At 42.5% G+C, this 17418-nt stretch overlaps 1 long non-coding RNA gene and 1 pseudogene across 3 annotated transcripts in view; both read right to left on the bottom strand.

Moving 5' to 3' along the window:
• Positions 1 to 4682, bottom strand: part of LOC140458921 (uncharacterized) — a 50815-nt gene extending 46133 nt beyond the window's left edge. For all 3 annotated transcript variants that reach the window (XR_011953751.1, XR_011953749.1, XR_011953750.1), the window contains exons 1-2: positions 4587 to 4682; positions 1080 to 1162 (exon numbers count right to left, since the gene is read on the bottom strand). This is a non-coding gene — a long non-coding RNA (uncharacterized lncRNA). The remainder of the gene's footprint in view (positions 1 to 1079; positions 1163 to 4586) is intronic.
• A 7390-nt stretch (positions 4683 to 12072) lies between these two features.
• Positions 12073 to 16926, bottom strand: LOC140458981 (cyclic AMP-responsive element-binding protein 1 pseudogene; annotated as a pseudogene).
• Between the last annotated feature and the right edge of the window lie 492 nt (positions 16927 to 17418).

The following is a 17418-nucleotide window of genomic DNA, read 5'->3' as shown; positions in this document are numbered from 1 at the left end:
GTTTGACAGGACAAATACTGAGAGGATGTGTCTGAGGGTAAATACTGAGAGGGGAGTCTGAAACCAGATTCTGAGTCACGGAATCAAGGGTTCTGTTTTGGATTCAAGTTTAAGACAACAGAGACGCGGGTAAGGGGTTTCAGTAGCAATGGAGCTGGGGTGAGGTGGAGAAAAGCAACATTTAAGAGATTGGATTTCCTGGTGTTGTGATTGTGTGGATGTCTGATCAGAAGGTCACCTTGGGGTCAGATATAACAGCAATATTGTGAAGAGTGTTGTTCTGCTTCAGAGAGTTCCCAGTGGGAGGGAGGGGCTCAGCAGAAAGGTAAAGGTAAGGCAATGGGTTTAACCATGACAATGTTTCATTGGAGGAAACTGCAGCTAATCGAGTAGTGGGAATGTGATAAGCAGTTTGATAACTGAGTAACAGTGGAGTAATGGAGAGGGATGATGGGGAGGGCGAGCTGGGCATCGTCCGTGTACATGTCAAGCCTAACACAGTGTTTTTGGATGATATCACCTCCTGGCACTATGTACGTGAGATACAGGAGAGACCAAAGATAGATCGTTGAGGGACACCAAATGCAAGGAATTAAGAAAGGAAAGGGAGAATGGAGATGGAGCAGGATTTTCCAACAAAGGTGAGGTCAAATATTAGTTTTTCACAGAATGGGAGAGAAGGACATAACCAAAAAAGACCAACAGACAGAACAAGGAACAATATCTATGAATTGGCAAAGGGGAGTGATGAGGCGGCAGAGGAGGAAAGAGAGTTGGAAAGTGAGTTTAACGAAATTAGGGTAAAGGGTCAAGGTGAGCTCTGATAAGGCTTGACAAGAGACTGGAGAAAGATGTAGGTTTAGGACAAAAACCAGGAACACCACGTGAGGCAGTTTGGCTCAGTGGGCTAGTGGGAGGGAGAGAAACAGCAGATCGGATTATCTCAGTCTTAGTGACAGAGAAACTCCATGTGCTCCTCACTTGTTGTTGGAGGGGAGGATGGAGGAGACAGGGTGATGGACAGTGTTTTACAAAGAAACAAAACCAGGGTTAGTGAAATTTAAAATAAGTGAACAAACCTGATGTATTTAGCTTTTATCCAGAATATTAAAACAAACGACTGAAGTCCTGATTCGAATCCCATCTTGGCAGACGGTGGAATCTGAATTCAAGAAAAAAAACAATGTATTAGGAATTTCATGATCTCCATGAAACCATTGTCAATGGCGAAAAAAAATTCTGCCAACCTGATAGCGGCCCAGCCAGCTACTCACTGTATTAATCACTGCAAAGTCTCAACACAGGAATGAAACTGGATGGACCAGTTGGCAACTAACACGGCACCAGAAATTACAACCACAGAATCAGCCCTCTCGATGGTGCAACGTCCTCCAGACTAACATATGGATTTTGGTGCCAAAATGTGCAGAGCTGTCTCAGACTAGTCAAGGAACAGCCTGACATAGTCATACCCACGGAATCATCCCTTACAGACAATGACCAGACACCACCATCAGCATCCCTAGATATCGAGAGTGTGGTGCTGGAAAAGCACAACAGGTCAGGCAGCATCCGAGGAGCAGGAGAATTGACGTTTCAAGACTAAGCCCTTCATCAGCCTGACCTGCTGTGCTTTTCCAGCACCAGACCCTTAACTCTGATCTCCACCATCTGCAGTCTTCACTTTCTCCTGAAATCTCTGGATATGTCCTGTCCCACCGGCAGGACAGACCAGGCAGATGTGGTGGCTCAGTGGTGTACAGACAGGGAGGATTTGCCCTGGGAGTACACAGCATTGGCTCCGGAGACCAGTAGGTCTCATGGCTCCTTCTGATTACCACGTACCGTCCTCCCTTGGCTGATGGATCAGTTCTCCTTCATTTTGAACAACACTTGGAGGAAGCACTGAGGAAGTAAAATGGTGTCAAATGTACTCTGGGTACAGGATTTCAATGTCCATGATCGAGACTTGCTCTGCAACAGAATTACTGACTGAGCTGACCAGGTCCTAAAGGATATAGCTGCCCAACTGAGTCTGCAGCGGGTGGTGAGGGAACCAACAAGAGTGTAAAACATACTTGATCTCATTGTTATGAATTGACCAGCGGCAGATCCATCTGGCCATGACAGTATCGGTACGAGCGAACATCACACATTCCTTTTGGAGACAAAGTCTTGCCTTAAAGTTAAGAAAAACCTCCATTGTATTGAGTGGCACTATCACCGTTCTAAATGGGACAGACTTCGAAGAGATGTAGGATCTCAAACTGGGTATCTCTGAGGCACTATGGGACATCAACAGCAGCAGAACTGTACTCCAGCACAATCTGTAATCTCATGGGTTTGTACATCCCGCTCTCACCCATCACAATGGACAGGAAAGGAGGGCATGCCATGAGCAGCACCAGGCAGACTTAAAAACGAAGTGCCAACCTGGTGAAGCTATAAAACAGAACTACCTGCATATCAAACAGCATCAGCAGCAAGCAACAGAGCTAAGTGATCCTACATCCAATGGAACAGATTGGAGCTCTGCAGTTCTGCCACACCCAGTAGTGAACGGTGATGGACAATTAGACAACTCACTGGAGGAAGCATCACAGAAATCCCCAACCTTACTGATGGAGGAGCATCACACACCATGCACCAGATAAGACAACAGCATTTGCAGCAATCTGCAGCCAGAAGTGCAAAGTGGGATGACCCATCTCAGCCTTCTCCAGTGGTTTCCAACATCACAGATGTGAGTTTGGAGCCAGTTCGATTCAGTTTGAATAATATCAAGACATGGTTAAGTAGTGCAAAGGCTACATGCCCTGCAAATATTCTGGCAATAATACTGATATCTTGTGCTCCAGAACTTTCCACCCACCAAGCCAAGGACCGCTCCAGTACTGGCATCTACCGACAATGTGGAACATTGCCCAGGGATGTTCAACACAAAAACACAGGGCAATCCAACCCAGCCAATTTCCATCTATCAGTCCACACTCGACCAGCAGTAAAGTGATGGAAGATGTCATTGACAGGGCTACCAAGCAGTAGCTGCTCAGCAACAGCCAGCTGAGTGACACTCATTTTAGGCACCACCAGGGCCACTCAGCTCCCGATTGTGTTACTGCCCTGATTCACAACCTGACAACCAGGTGAATCCCAGAGGTGAGGTGAGGTGAGTGTGACAACTCAGTCCCACTCCAAGACCACTAATTCTAGCTGATTCCACCCTCATCTCAGCTCATGTACTGAAACTCTCATCCGTTGTGTGTTATCTCCAGACTTCATTTTCCAAACACACTCAGGGTCAGCTTCCCACATTCAACCTCCCTGTAATCTCAAGAAAGTCGAAATCTCTGCTTGTTGATTCATCAAAAGGCTCCTAATTAGAATCTACAGCATACAGCCATAGAGATGTACAGCAAGGAAACAGACCCTTCGGTCCAACCTGTCCATGCCGACCAGATACACCAACCCAATGTAGTCTTACCTGCCAGCACCTGGCCAATATCCTTCAATTTAAAATTTTCACACTTGATTTAATTCCTGGCTGTGATAATCCCTAGCTCCCGGCACCACACACACTTTGAGACCTCGACAACCCATTTTCTTCGAGACTCCCAACCATTTGTTAATTCATTAGTTCACCTGTGTGGCTGTTTCTACACTTGCTGAAGCAGCATGGTCTGAAATTCGCAGCCAAAACCTCACAGGTCTGCTTTCCATCTTTAAGACATCCCTCAAAACCTGCTTTTTGGCAACGCTTTTGGTCACCTGACCTAATATCTCCATCTCTGGCCTTATGGCTAAAGTTCTCAATAGTATTTTTGTGAAATTATAAGCATGATAATAGAAATACAAACAGTTGTTGATTTGGACATTATTTTCAAATCATCATCACTGTTGCTGAATGAATACTCTGTAATGTCTCTTATCCAACCACATTGTCGGAGCACCTTCACCACACAAACTGCTGCTGTACAAGGAAGTCAAACATCACCCTCTCCACAGGCAACAGGACTTTGACATTAATCACTGGTATCTGTGGAAGGAGAAACACAGTTAATGATTCAGGGAGTGCAAAACAGATTACAGGGAATGAAAATGGTGCAGAATTTGATAGTTCGAAATGGAAGGAAAATACACTTGCTTGTTGGAAAAAAGAATTCTTGACTGTCAAAAATATTCAAGAAAAAAGTAATCTGATAATAGAGCAGTACATGGTCAGGGGCTGGACCGCAGAGAAAAACCCTTTGTCTATAAATTACTTTCGAGACTGACGAGGCTATATATTGACAAAGTGGTCATGAGGGAGCCCAGAGGTGAATCACAGCAGTATTGGATGCGATGATCCCAATGACTCTGCCCCCTACAAAGATGGCGGCTCCGCACGTGTCCAGTGAGTCATTGTCCCGAATAAAGATGGCGGCGCTCACTCAGCCCTGTAGCCGCGCTGAGGCAATTCCCCATTTACTGCAAACACGGGACTGGGACGTTCAAATTTATGTTTTCCGACGTGCACAATTTGTAAAACCTCTCCGCTCATAGCAACACAGTTTTTCTCCCGTTTCCCTGTTTATTTCTTTCCTTACCGTATCCTTTCTCTCCATAACTTCCCGAACATTCATTACAGCGACTCTGCACCGCGCGCGAGGGTGATCACATGGTTTAGTTTAGCTCCGCCCTTCATTAACTTTGATTGATTGGAGGACCAACCTCCCCTAGGTCCTCCAGCCCCGCCCACCGTCCTTTCATTGGTCCGGTGTAGACATCAATCACCCGAGGGCCTTTTGTTAGATAGAGCATGCGCAGTGTATCCTACTTTTGCTGATGTGTTGGGTAAAGTGATGGGAGAGTTTACTGAGGGTAGGAATTCCTTTAGTGTGAGCTCTGCAGTAGATTTCCTTTATTCATGGAGGGACTTACCTTCCTACTCATGACTGTATAGCTGTGATTGATGAGTCAATGCCATCTGAATCAGTACATAAACACCCCATTTTCACAACATCTGAGACCTTTAGCACATTGTATCGCACTCTTCTGTGGAGACATGAAAAACATGAAACGGAGCCTCAAGGAATCGGAGCAGGAGTAGGCAATTTATCTCTTTCAGCTTGTTGCCCCATTCTATCAGATCATGGCTAGGCCAACCCAGGCATCAACACCTCTTTTATGCTTGATCCGCATAGCCCTCAACTGCTCAATATTTCAAAAATCTATCTGCCCTCTTAAAATAATTTGAGATAGAATCATAGATTCCCTACTGTGTGGAAACAGGCCCTTCAGCCCAACAAGCCAGAACAACCCTCCGAAGAGTAACCCAACCATTCCCCTCCCACATTTAACTTTCACAAAAGTTCGGGCGAGAAAATTCTAGCCATTCAGTGAGAGAAAAAAACACTTACTTTTTCTAAAATCAATGATCCCTTCTGTGAAGTCCCCTGGTTTGAGACTTTACTGGTGCTAGAAGATCTAGTCAACATCCAGCCTGTCAAACTCCTCAGAATCTTGCTTCCATAAGATCACACCTGCTTATCTATTCTTGGTAGGTCAACCCTTTCATCGTCGAAGTAGCTAAGTGAATCTTTTTTGAATAGTCTCTGATGTTGGTTTATCCTTTATTAAATATGGGAGCTAACATTGTATACAGCACTGCAATTGAGGACTCAGCAACAACCAGTGTGGTTAACCAATCCTCAATCCATTCTAATACATTACCCTGATACCATGAGCTCCTAAATTGTGGAATTAACTTTTATGTAACACCTTATCATTTGCATTTTACAAATCCAAATACAGAACATCATTGGATTGCCCTTTATCAGCCCTGCTTGTTATCTCCTCAATGAATTGTCATAAGTTTGTCAAATATAGTTTCTCTTTCACAAAACCCAGTCTACCATGTTTATTGATAAGCTTTTCGAATTGTCCTGCAATTTCTTAATTTAATATTCGACTCTGTAGATTCTTTCAGTAGATTTGCTAAGCATGATTCCCCTCTCTTAAATCCATGTGGACTCTGTCCAATCCTGTCACTGTTCAGTAAGAAACTTGACTGTACTCCAATATAGTTAGTAAATGGATCTGTATTTATTTTTAAAAAATGATTACTTATAAATGCTGGACCCATGCAATATCAATGAATTAGTGACTCTGAATTTGGGTTATAATGTTTTTTTTTGTTAATTCCTTTTCGTACTGTGTTATGCAGACAGCACCAAATGAGCACTCTTAATTGAGTAACTTTGAAAATAATATATTTTAAAAATGACATCTCAAAATGCTGCCTCATTATTGTGCAAGGAGGATTTTGCATTCAATAGTTTGCAGATAAAATTGAACACATTTTTGCTGCAATTTGACCAGACTGCAGGTTACACTAAAGTGGCAACTCTGTTGTCAAATTCTTACTTGATGCTGCCCAAGGCGATACTGATGGGACTTCACTTTGCCATTCTGGGTCACCAGCTTTATTTCCAAGTTTAATCGTAAAATCATTCTAGAGCTTGTAATTTTAGACAACTTCTCTTTCATGTACATATGTAAATATCATATTGAAATGTTGCACTAAATGGTACCAAATCTGAAATTAGTCTCTAATCTGATAGGAACATGGTCTGACCCTTCTACATATGTATTGGCATAAGTCTATGCCAGTTATTTTTCTGAAGCCTGTGATGCCTGATGAAGGGCTTATGCCTGAAACATCAACTCTCCTGCTTCTCGGATGCTGCTTGACTTGCTGTGCTTTTCTAGCATGACACTTTTCGACTCTGATGTCCAGCTTCTTTGGTCGTCACTTTCTCCTTTGAGTAGATTAAACCAAGAATAATTTTTGTTGATCAAAGTGCGATAGGAACCAATTCATGAAATTCAGATATCTCACATTTACCTGAACTATGTGAAGGCTAAGACATTACTAAATTATTGTCAGTAATTGAAACTGTGCTGACAAACTTATGCAGTATCAGTGCCTTACCTTTAGAGTGTTCCCAGATATCGCACAGCTGCAGTATTTTATTTTGCACTCAGCTGTATGTTGTCCTCACTTGTTTCTTTGTGAAAGATTACAAAATTAACTTGGATGAACGAACTTATGATTTCTTTAACCAATGTTGGGAGAAAAGAAAATGTCAGTATTTCAAGTGCTGATAAAGGAAAACAAACTGATAATCAGTAGAAAGGGTTTAAGATGGATATGGAACAAATGCTGGCAAATGGGACTAGATTAATTTTGGATATCTGGTCAGCATGGGCAAGTTGGACTGAAGGGTTTGATTTCGTGTTGTACAATTGTGACTTCATTCTCTCAATTATTCAAGAAGTTGAATAGTTCGAGGAGGAAAAGGAGAATTTATGCAGAGAATGCACTTGCAATGATGATTGAGGTATATCAAACTCACATTGTTTCATGACCTTTTCCTCTGGGTTCTTCAATGAACAAACTTGTTTTGTTATCTGAATAACTATGTATCATGTGATTTGTTTCGCACCAAATATTTCATTAGGATCTAGTGAACTATTAAGAAGTGTTCATGTTTAAAATTTAGACAGCATGATTGTTAAGCAAGAACAGGATTTACTCCCACTGAATCATTGCTCTATAAAAGGTAACAAGCTTTTTATCTGTTCTGGGCACTGAATATATGGAAGACAATTCTGAATGAAAGAATCCTCGTTGGTAATGTTCTCACATAATGTGGAGTAATTGCTTCTGGTCGCTCTTCAGGCTATAGAGGCTAGGAAAGAAATGAGTTGGCCAAAGTTAGCAACATCATTTGGATGGACTCTGCTCATTGGGGAAACTTGCAGGATCTGTAGAAGAAACACGTGTTTCAGAGTGTATGCAATAAACCTGAACATAGTTATTTTTTCACAGAGCTTGTGACCCGACTGGAGCAGCAATGAAGCTCGTATAGTTTTTTTTAAATTTCCGAGCTTTCCAAATTATTGTTGGTAAATGCAGGTGACTTTATCAAAGCATATTTCACACGCCCCAGCTAGGAATTTGGTCCCAATTCTGTCAGTCCATCCATTCCTCTGGATAAGAGGTATTTTAAATGTGAGCACTCCATTTAACTATTTGAATTGAATACTTCAGTGGTTACATCCTCTTAGATTCTTAATTTCAAATTACTCAAATGTTATTTTTTGTCCCTCCTGAATTTGCCAAGCACTGGGCAGTTCTGGAATATTCCAAATATTTACAATAGATGCATTCACACTATTGAAGGCAACCTGGCAGATTTGAATACCATTCAGGTAGTCAACAACAATACATAAGTAACTTTATGAATTGCTTACTGTACGCCAACAACGCAAGCCAAGTATTAGTGAAACCACAGATTGTCTCCCATGGATTCCCAAATCTAAACAGTGCATTCCAAATATGCTCACTATCACCATCTGGGAGCAGTCTCCCAAAGTGCTCCCAGAATTTAGAAAGCACATACACTGCCCTCCAAAGCTAAATCTGCTGTCACAGGCTTCACTCTTATTGCATACAATGACATTTATTGTCCAGTTCTTTAACGTGACAAATGATTTTACTAACAATTTATAAAATACTTTAAATCCTGAAGAAATGTGATGTCAGCCCTTTGTAGAAGTGAATGGAAAGTGTAATGTTTGCTTGACCTTTGGCTCTATGTATCAGACTGAACAGAACCTTTAACAAAATGTTGGATGTTTCCCACACACTTTGTTTTAAAAAGCAAAAATTATGCTCTGAGATTTAAATGTTCAGTTTTAATAAAAGTTCTTCCAAAAATTGAGAGTTTGACTTCAGCTCCTTTAAAGAGACATGCTCTTGTCCTTCAATTTTGTGACATGTGATCATTCTTAGGTAAAGGTGGCTGTGTGTAACACTGCAGGATGTTGTACTGAAGTGCCTCATTGGGTGGAGGAGCTTTATTACTGGTGTAACTTGGCTAATTTTGAGATGGAATGTCACAGAGTTAAATCTTGTTTTTTAAATTGAGGCGTGCATCTGTAACTCAAGTGTGGACACCACGCTCATGTTTACAATGAACCTTTCACTTTTGCAGATTAGTATTTTCTGATCGGTTTTGTAAATAAAGTTCACTATAGAAAGCACAGAGTTTGAGAACCGCAGGTCCAGCAGCATCTCTGAGGGGAAAAGAAACATTGTAAGTTCAAAGTCTCATGACCTTTTGTCCGTTCAGACAAAGAGTCAGTGAACTTGAAATGTAACATGTTTTTCTCTTCACTGATGCCCTCAGAACTGCTGCGTTTCTCCAGCACTTGGTTTCTGGGGTTCAGATCTCCAGCATCTGCAGTGTATTGTTTTGTTATAGATCCTATGATTTGACTTGGGGAGTGAGAGGCAGCAACTGTGATCAATGAGGATAAAACTCCCCAACTATGGAAAAAAAACAGTTCTTTATACTTTGCAAAACACAACTGTAAATAAGAAATGCAGTTAAGCTAAATGCAAGAAGGCATACCACCTGCCTTGTCTCAAACTTGCTACTCATCTCTGAGAACGAATCTGTCAGAATTGTGTTTGCTCACTTCCTTTGAGATCACAGTTTTGAGTCACAGTTCCAGTTCCTGGGCCGGGCTTAGTTACCACATTGCAGTGGGGTGTGGAGCTTTGTGTCAGCCTGAAGTTTTTATTAAGAGCATCATTGCAGGTTGAAGTTGACGGTTTTGACTAATATTGCGTCATCAAACTTGGAGGAAATCCTTCTGAATGTATTGATTAACTGGACTGAGCCTGTTTACATGCAGTCCTGTTAGTAGTGCTGTCATATTCTAAGTTAAGAATCACACAACACCAGGTTATAGTCCAACAGATTTAATTGGAAGCACACTTGCTATCGGAGCGCCACTCTTTCATCAGGTGATTGTGGAGGGCACAATTCTAAGGCAGAATTTATAGCAAAAAAAATTTATAGTGTGATGTAACTGAAATTCTCCATTGAAAAATACCTTGATTGTCTGTTGAGTCTTTCATCTGTTCGAATACCATGATCGTTTCACTTCTTTCATGTGTAAATCACAAAACCGTTTTTTAAAAGTTGCATATGGGCGGCACGGTGGCACAGTGGTTAGCACTGCTGCCTCACAGCGCCGGAGACCCGGGTTCAATTCCCGCCTCAGGCGACTGACTGTGTGGAGTTTGCACATTCTCCCCGTGTCTGCGTGGGTTTCCTCCGGGTGCTCCGGTTTCCTCCCACAGTCCAAAGATGTGCAGGTCAGGTGAATTGGCCATGCTAAATTGCCCGTAGTGTTAGGTAAGGGGTAGATGTAGATGTAGATGTAGATGTAGGGGTATGGGTGGGTTACGCTTCGGCGGGGCGGTGTGGACTTGTTGGGCCGAAGGGCCTGTTTCCACACTGTAAGTAATCTAAGTAATCTAATCTAATCTAATTCCAGACAGGGGCCACCAAATCACTCATTGTATTAATCACTGCACAGTCTAACAAAGGAATGAAACATTACATCTACCAAAAACATTACATCTACCAATGCACTGGAAAATACAACAACACAATCAGCCCTCTTGACCCTGCAACTTCTATCTCACTGTGGGCCAACAGCAGCAGCAGAACTGTACTCCAGCCCAATCTGAAATCTCATGGCCTGGTATGTCCCCCACTCAACCATTAACATCAAGTCAGGGGATCAACCCTAGTTCAATGGAGAGTTCCGCAGGGCATGCCAGGAGCAATACCAGGCATACCTAAAAATGTGGTGCCAACCTGGTGAAGCTACCCAACCTACATGCCAAACAGTGCAAACAATACCAAATAGAACTATGTGATCCAACAACCAATTGTTCAGATCTGAGCTCTGCAGTTCTGCCACACCCAGTCAGGAATGGTGATGGACAATTAAACAACTCACTGCAGGAAGCATCACAGATATCCCCTCCCTTACTGATGGAGCAGTCTCACACATCCATGCAACAGACAAGACAACAGCATTTGCAGCAATCTTCAGCCAGCAGTGTCAAGTGGATGAGCCTTCTACATTGGTCCCTGACATCACAGACGTGAATCAACTTGGTTGAAAACTTATTTCAAATCAGATCAAGAAATGGAGAAGCAGTATAAAGGCTGTCGGCCCTGCCAGCATTGTGGCAATAATACTGATGGCTGTGCTGCAGAAATTGCTGCCCACCAAGACAAGTCCAGCACTGGCACCTACTGACATTGTGGAATATTTCCCAGGGATGTTCAACACAAAAATGCAGGACAGAGCCAACCCAGCCAATTTCCCTCCATCAGTCGACATTCGCTTAGCAGTGAAGTGATGGAAGGTGTCATCAACAGTGCTGTCAAGCAGCTGCTCAGCAATAACCTTCTGTGACACCCAGTTTGGGTTCTGCCAGGGCCACTCAGATCCTGGTCTTGTTACAGACTTGATTCACAAACTGACAAACAGCTGAATTCCAGACCACTGTTTCGACTTCAGTGATATCACCTGACCTCACCACAGTCTCAGCTCATTTACTGAAACACTGATTCATTCATTTTGTTAACTCTAGATTTCATTACCTAAACCCACTCCTTGCCAGTATCCCACAATCACCTCCCTATAATCTCCAGAATATTGAAAACTCTACCGCCCAAGTACTCACTTGTACCAGAACTTGCTGATCCATCAAAAGGCTCCCATTTATAAGCAACAGCAGTCTACTTTCACACCCTTGGTTTAATTCCTGGCTGTAATCATTCCTATCTTCCTGCACCACACACCCTTTCATATCTCAATAACTCATTTTAGTTCAGACTCCCAATGACGTGTTTATTTTTGAGTTCAGCTGTGAGACTGTATAGATTCTATAGATTCCAAGGCAACACCGTCTGGAATTCCCACCCTAACCCTCTAAGATCTGCTTTCTTTCTTTAAGTCGTTCCTGAAAAAATGTTTATTTCGCAAAAGTTTTGGTCACCGGACATAATATTCTCCATCTGTGGCCTTATGTCAAAAATTCAATATTTTTGTGAAATTAAAACGTGTTGATTTGTATAGATATCTTTAACTCTGCACTATCTCTGAGTGAATAAACTGTAATGTCTCCTACCCAACCACGTTGTGGGCGCACCTTCACCATACCAACTGCAGCAGTACAAGGAAGTCAAACATCACCTTCTCAACAGGTAACAGAGCTTTGGCCTTGATCACTGGTATCTGTGGAAGGAGAAATACACATGATGTTTCAGGGAGTGCAATATGAATTATAGGGAATGAAAATGGTGCAGAATTTGACTGTCAGAAATGGAAGGAAAATCCACTCATTTATTGGAAATAAGAACTCTTGACTGTCAAAGATATTGTGGAAAAAATAACCTGATAATGGAGCATATGGTCAGGAGCCGGGCAGCAGGGGACAATCCATTTACAAAGAGGTCTGTGAACGTAATAGTAAAATACTACACAGAACAAAAATACACACGAGAGACTGAGAAAGCTAGATAACAAACAAATGGACATCAAGGAGCCCGGAGATGAATCAGAGCAATGTTCACTTTTATGATCCCACAGTCAGAGGTGTCTAGCACAGAAACAGACTCTTCGGTCCAACCTATCCATGCCAACCAGATATTCTAACCTAATCTATTCTCATTTGCCAGCACTTGGCCAACATCCCTGTGAAACCTTCCTATTCAAATGCCTTTGAAATGTGACAATTTTAGTTGTCCTTCAGGCTCCTTTTGAATTCCCCCCTCACCTCACCCTAAACCTATATCCTCTAGTTCTGGGCTCCACCAACCCTTGTCTATTTATGCTATCCATGTCCCTCACGACTTTATAAACCTCTATAACATCACACCTCAGCCTATGACACTCCAGGGAAAATGACCCCAGTCTATTATGCCTCTCCTTGCAGCTCAAATCCTCCAACCCTGGTAACATCCTTGAAAATCAATTCTCAAACCTTTCAAGTTTCGGTGCCTCCTTCTGAAAGGAGGGAGACCAGAACTGCACAAAATATTCCAAAAGTGACCTAACCAATGTCCTGTCCATCTCCTCTACTCAATGCTCTGACCAATAAAGGGAAACATACCAAATGCCTTCTTCACTGTCCTATCTACCTGCGACGCTTTCAAGGAACTATGAACCTGCATTCCAAGGTCTCTTTGTTCAGCAAGATTCTCCAAGATCTTACAATTTAGTGTGTGAGTCCTGCTCTGATTTGCTTTTCTAAAATGCAGCACCTCACATTTATCTAAATTAAACCCTATCTGCCACTCCCCAGCCCATTGATCCATCCGATCAATATCCCATTGTACCCTGAGACAACCTTTATCACTGTCCACAATACCAATAATTTTGGTTTCACCTGCAAACTTACTAACTGTACCGCCTCTATTCACATCCAAATCATTTAAATGAATGACAAAACAAATCGAGAAAAAAAAATCCATTTCTCTGGGTGTGAATATGCTCTGTGTAAATCCTGCCCTATGACTGTATACCAGAGAAGGCTGTACATGCGTCCCGCTGAACTTTGCCCCCTACAAAGTTGGCGGCTGCACGTGCCCAGTGAATTGTTGCCCCGAATAAAGATGGTGTTGCTTACTCTAGTCAATCGCCAGATGAGGCATTTTCCCGTGTACTACAAAAACGGGACTCTAAGTTTCAAATTTGTAGTTTCCGATGTTGCACCAAATGACTATGAACCCTCTCAACCCATGCCAACACCATTTCCCTCCCGCTTCCTGCTGTTTATTTCTATCTTTACCAACAGCTCTCTGTCCACACATCCCGAACCGACCGCGAGGATGATCACGTGGTATAGTCTACTCCCGCCCCTCATTCATCCTGATTGATCGGAGGACCAACTGCCTCGCCAGGTCCTCCAGCGCCGTCCCTGCCTTTCCATTGGTCCGCCTCTGACATCAATCACCCGGGACCCATTGTTGGCTGGAGCACACGGATTGCGTCGTGGCTTTTGTTGCTGTTCATGAGTTACAAGAGTTAAAAATGACACAACAGCATCTCAAAACCACCTGATGAAGAAGCAGAAAAGCTAGTGCTTCCACATAACCGTGTTGACCAATAATCTGGTGTTCTGTGAATTTTACTTTTGTCCATCCCAATCCAACACCAACACCTCCAAGTCACGAATGAGGGAATGAGGGAGGGATGTATAACAGAAGAACTAGGAACAGTAGAAGGCCATCCTGCCCTTCGAGCCTGCTCTGCCATTCAATAAGATCACGGCTGATCATTTCGTGGACACAGAACCATTTACCCACGTTCTCACCGTGTCCATTAATTAATTAAGTTTTAATAAATCTAACCTAGCTTTAAAAACATTTACTGAACTAGCATCAACTACTTCCCTGGGCAATGAATTCCATCGAGGTCAAGAAGTTCCTGCTCAATTCAGTCTTAAATTTGCTGCCTCTAATCTTGCGGTGATGCTGTCTTGTCCTTGCTTCACCTGCCAGTGGAAACATCTCTCTATTTCTATTTTATCCATTCCATTCATTATTTTATATCTTTTATATCTTTCCATTCTTCTGAATTCCAATCAATATAATCCCAATCTACTCAGTCTCTCTTAAGCCAAACCCCTCAACTCCGGGATCAACCTAGTTAACCTCCTCTGCACCCCCTCTCGTGCCAGTACATCCTTTCTCAAGTAAGAAGACAAAAACTACATGCAGTACTCCAGGGGTGGCCTCACCAGCACTCAAATACAGCTGGAACATAACCTCTGCCTTTAAACACATTCCTTTCAGCAACGAAGGACAAAATTCCATTTGCTTTCTGAACTGATTGTTGTACCTGGTGACCAACCTTCATGCAGAAGGATGCTCAGGTCACTCTGCAGAGCAAATGATGCAACTTTTTAACATTCAAGTGATTTTATTTTTAAATGTTACTACAACCAAAGAGTATAAACTTTATACTTACAAACATTCTATTTAATTTGACAGACCATTACCCACTCACTCAATGTATCTATGTTGCTCTGCAAAGTTTCACAGTCCTCCGCTCACTTTGTCCTGCTAATCATCTTAGTATCACATGCAAACTTTGACACCCTACATATAGTTCCAACTCCAAATCATCTGTATCAGTTGAAAATAATTGCAGTCCCAACACTGATCCCTGAGGCACACGACGTGTCAATGATTGTCAGCAAGAATAATACTCATTTGTCCCCAACAGTTTGCTTCCTATTAGTTTACCAATCTTCTATCCATGCTAATACTCTACCGCTAACGCCATGCACCCTTATATTGTGCAACAGCCTCTTGCACAGCACCTTGTTGATGGTCTTTTGGAAATCCAGGTACACTACATCCACTGGGTCTCCGTTGTCCACCTTGCTTGAAATGTCTTCATAGAATTCCAAAAGATTGGTCAAGCATGACCTGCCCTTCATGAACCCATACTGCATCTGTACAATGGACAATTTCTATCGAGATTCCCTGTTATTTCTTCCTTGATAATAGACCCAAGCATCTTTCCCACTACAGAGAATAAACTAACTGGTATATAATTCCCCACTTTTTGTCCACCTCCTTTTTAAAACAGTGGTGTCACTTTTGCTGTTTTCCAATCTGCTGGGACTGCCACAGAGTCCAGTGAATTTTAGAAAATTACTGCCAGTGCATTTGCTATTTTTCCTGGTATCTCTTTTAGTATCCTGGGAGGCATTCCATCAGGGTCAGAAGACTTTTCTATCATTAGCTCAATTACCTCCAAACAGTCTAAAACTAGCTGTTCCGTAATAATGATAGTTTCCAAATCCTCACCTACGTTTGTCTCTTTGCTAGTTACTGGAAAGATATTAGTATCCTCCACTGTGATATCCCATAACTAAAAGCTTCTCATTTTCCAAAGGACCAACATTTACTTTAGCCATTCTTTTCTCATTATATATATTTATATAAACTTTTGCTCTCTGTCTTTATAGTCTGTGCTAGTTTATTTTTCTCATATTCTATATTACTTTTCTTTATAGCTCTTTCGTGGCTTTCAGTTGACCTTTAACGTTTTCCCAGTTCTAGTTTCACGCTGTTTTTGGCCACTTTGTACACCTTCTCTTTCAATTTGATTTTCCAGAATAGCAACCGAATTCTCCAAGCATCTCACACACTCTTTCTTCTTGCGACGGCACTCTCGAGCTGCTTCCCTGTTTTTCATGAGGCAGATTTCACATTTATGAGTGGTTTCTTCAGCATTCTGGGACTGGCTTTGCAGGACTGGTGAAGATGCCATAACCATTCCCTGGCCAGCAGTGGAGTTAGGAGTTGTACGGATCTTATAGGTTTGGACATCTTCAGCAGCACCTCGTACAAGCACTTGGCTGCCTGGCACAGAAGGGCTTATGCCCGAAACGTCGATTCTCCTATTCCTTGGATGCTACCTAACCTGCTGCGCTTTTCCAGCAACACATTTTCAACAAAGATTTGCTGTCCATCAGGGCTCTGTGCATACTGTACAATGGCTGCTCAAACCTTGGCTGTAGCTGCGTTGGTCATTGTTAGTGTCTGGAGTCCTTGCACTCCATCTGAACCATTGTTGGGCAGCTGAATTGCTCCCCCGCTGTGTGATAGCAATGTATTGTCTGCTGATAGTCTGATAGATGGGTGTCTGCATCGTCATTGTAGTAACAGTTGAGACAGACTCTTCTTCTGATTTTTCCTCATCAATTTCTTGGCACACCAGGGGATCAGAAGAAAGTTCATTCAGGATTTTCCTGAATGAAGGCCGTCTCGATAGGGTTTCTCTACATTTCTGAGAGTCAGTCATGCTATCCACAGATTCCTTGGAGTCCTCACATTCAGATATAGTAGAGATCTGGACAGTCTGAACTGGAGGGGACTGTATGACTGAGGACTGAGCTGCTTGGATAACTCCTTGCACTTGAACAGTCTGCCCATTCGGCAAATGCACTGAAGTTACTGCTGGGCTTGTCGTTGATTGGATCCCAAGCATGGTTACCTGCGTGGTCATGTTATATATTAATTATCCAGATGAAGGGACTGGGGGCATTCTAGCGAAGTTTGCAAATGATACGAAGTTAGGTGGACAGGCAGGTAGTACTGAGGAAGTGGGGAGGCTGCAGAATGATCTAGACAGTTTGGGAGAGTGGTCCAGGAAATGGCTGATGAAATTCAACGTGAACAAATGCGAGGTCTTGCACTTTGGAAAAAAGAATACAAGCATGGACTACCTTGAAAATGGTGAGAAAATTCATAAAGCCAAAGTACAAAGGGATCTGGGAGTGCTAGTCGAGGATTCTCTAAAGGTAAACATGCAGGTTGAGTCCTTGATTAAGAAAGCAAATGCAATGTTGTCATTTATCTCAAGAGGGTTGGAATATAAAAGCAGCGATGCGCTACTGAGATTTTACAAAGCTCTGGTTCGGCCCCATTTGGCGTACTGTGTCCAGTTTTGGTCCCCATACCTCAGGAAGGACATACTGGC

The sequence above is a fragment of the Chiloscyllium punctatum genome, chromosome 34 (assembly GCF_047496795.1).
Source record: "Chiloscyllium punctatum isolate Juve2018m chromosome 34, sChiPun1.3, whole genome shotgun sequence".
NCBI classification, from domain to species: domain Eukaryota; kingdom Metazoa; phylum Chordata; class Chondrichthyes; order Orectolobiformes; family Hemiscylliidae; genus Chiloscyllium; species Chiloscyllium punctatum.
This window is presented reverse-complemented; position numbering and strand designations above follow the sequence as displayed.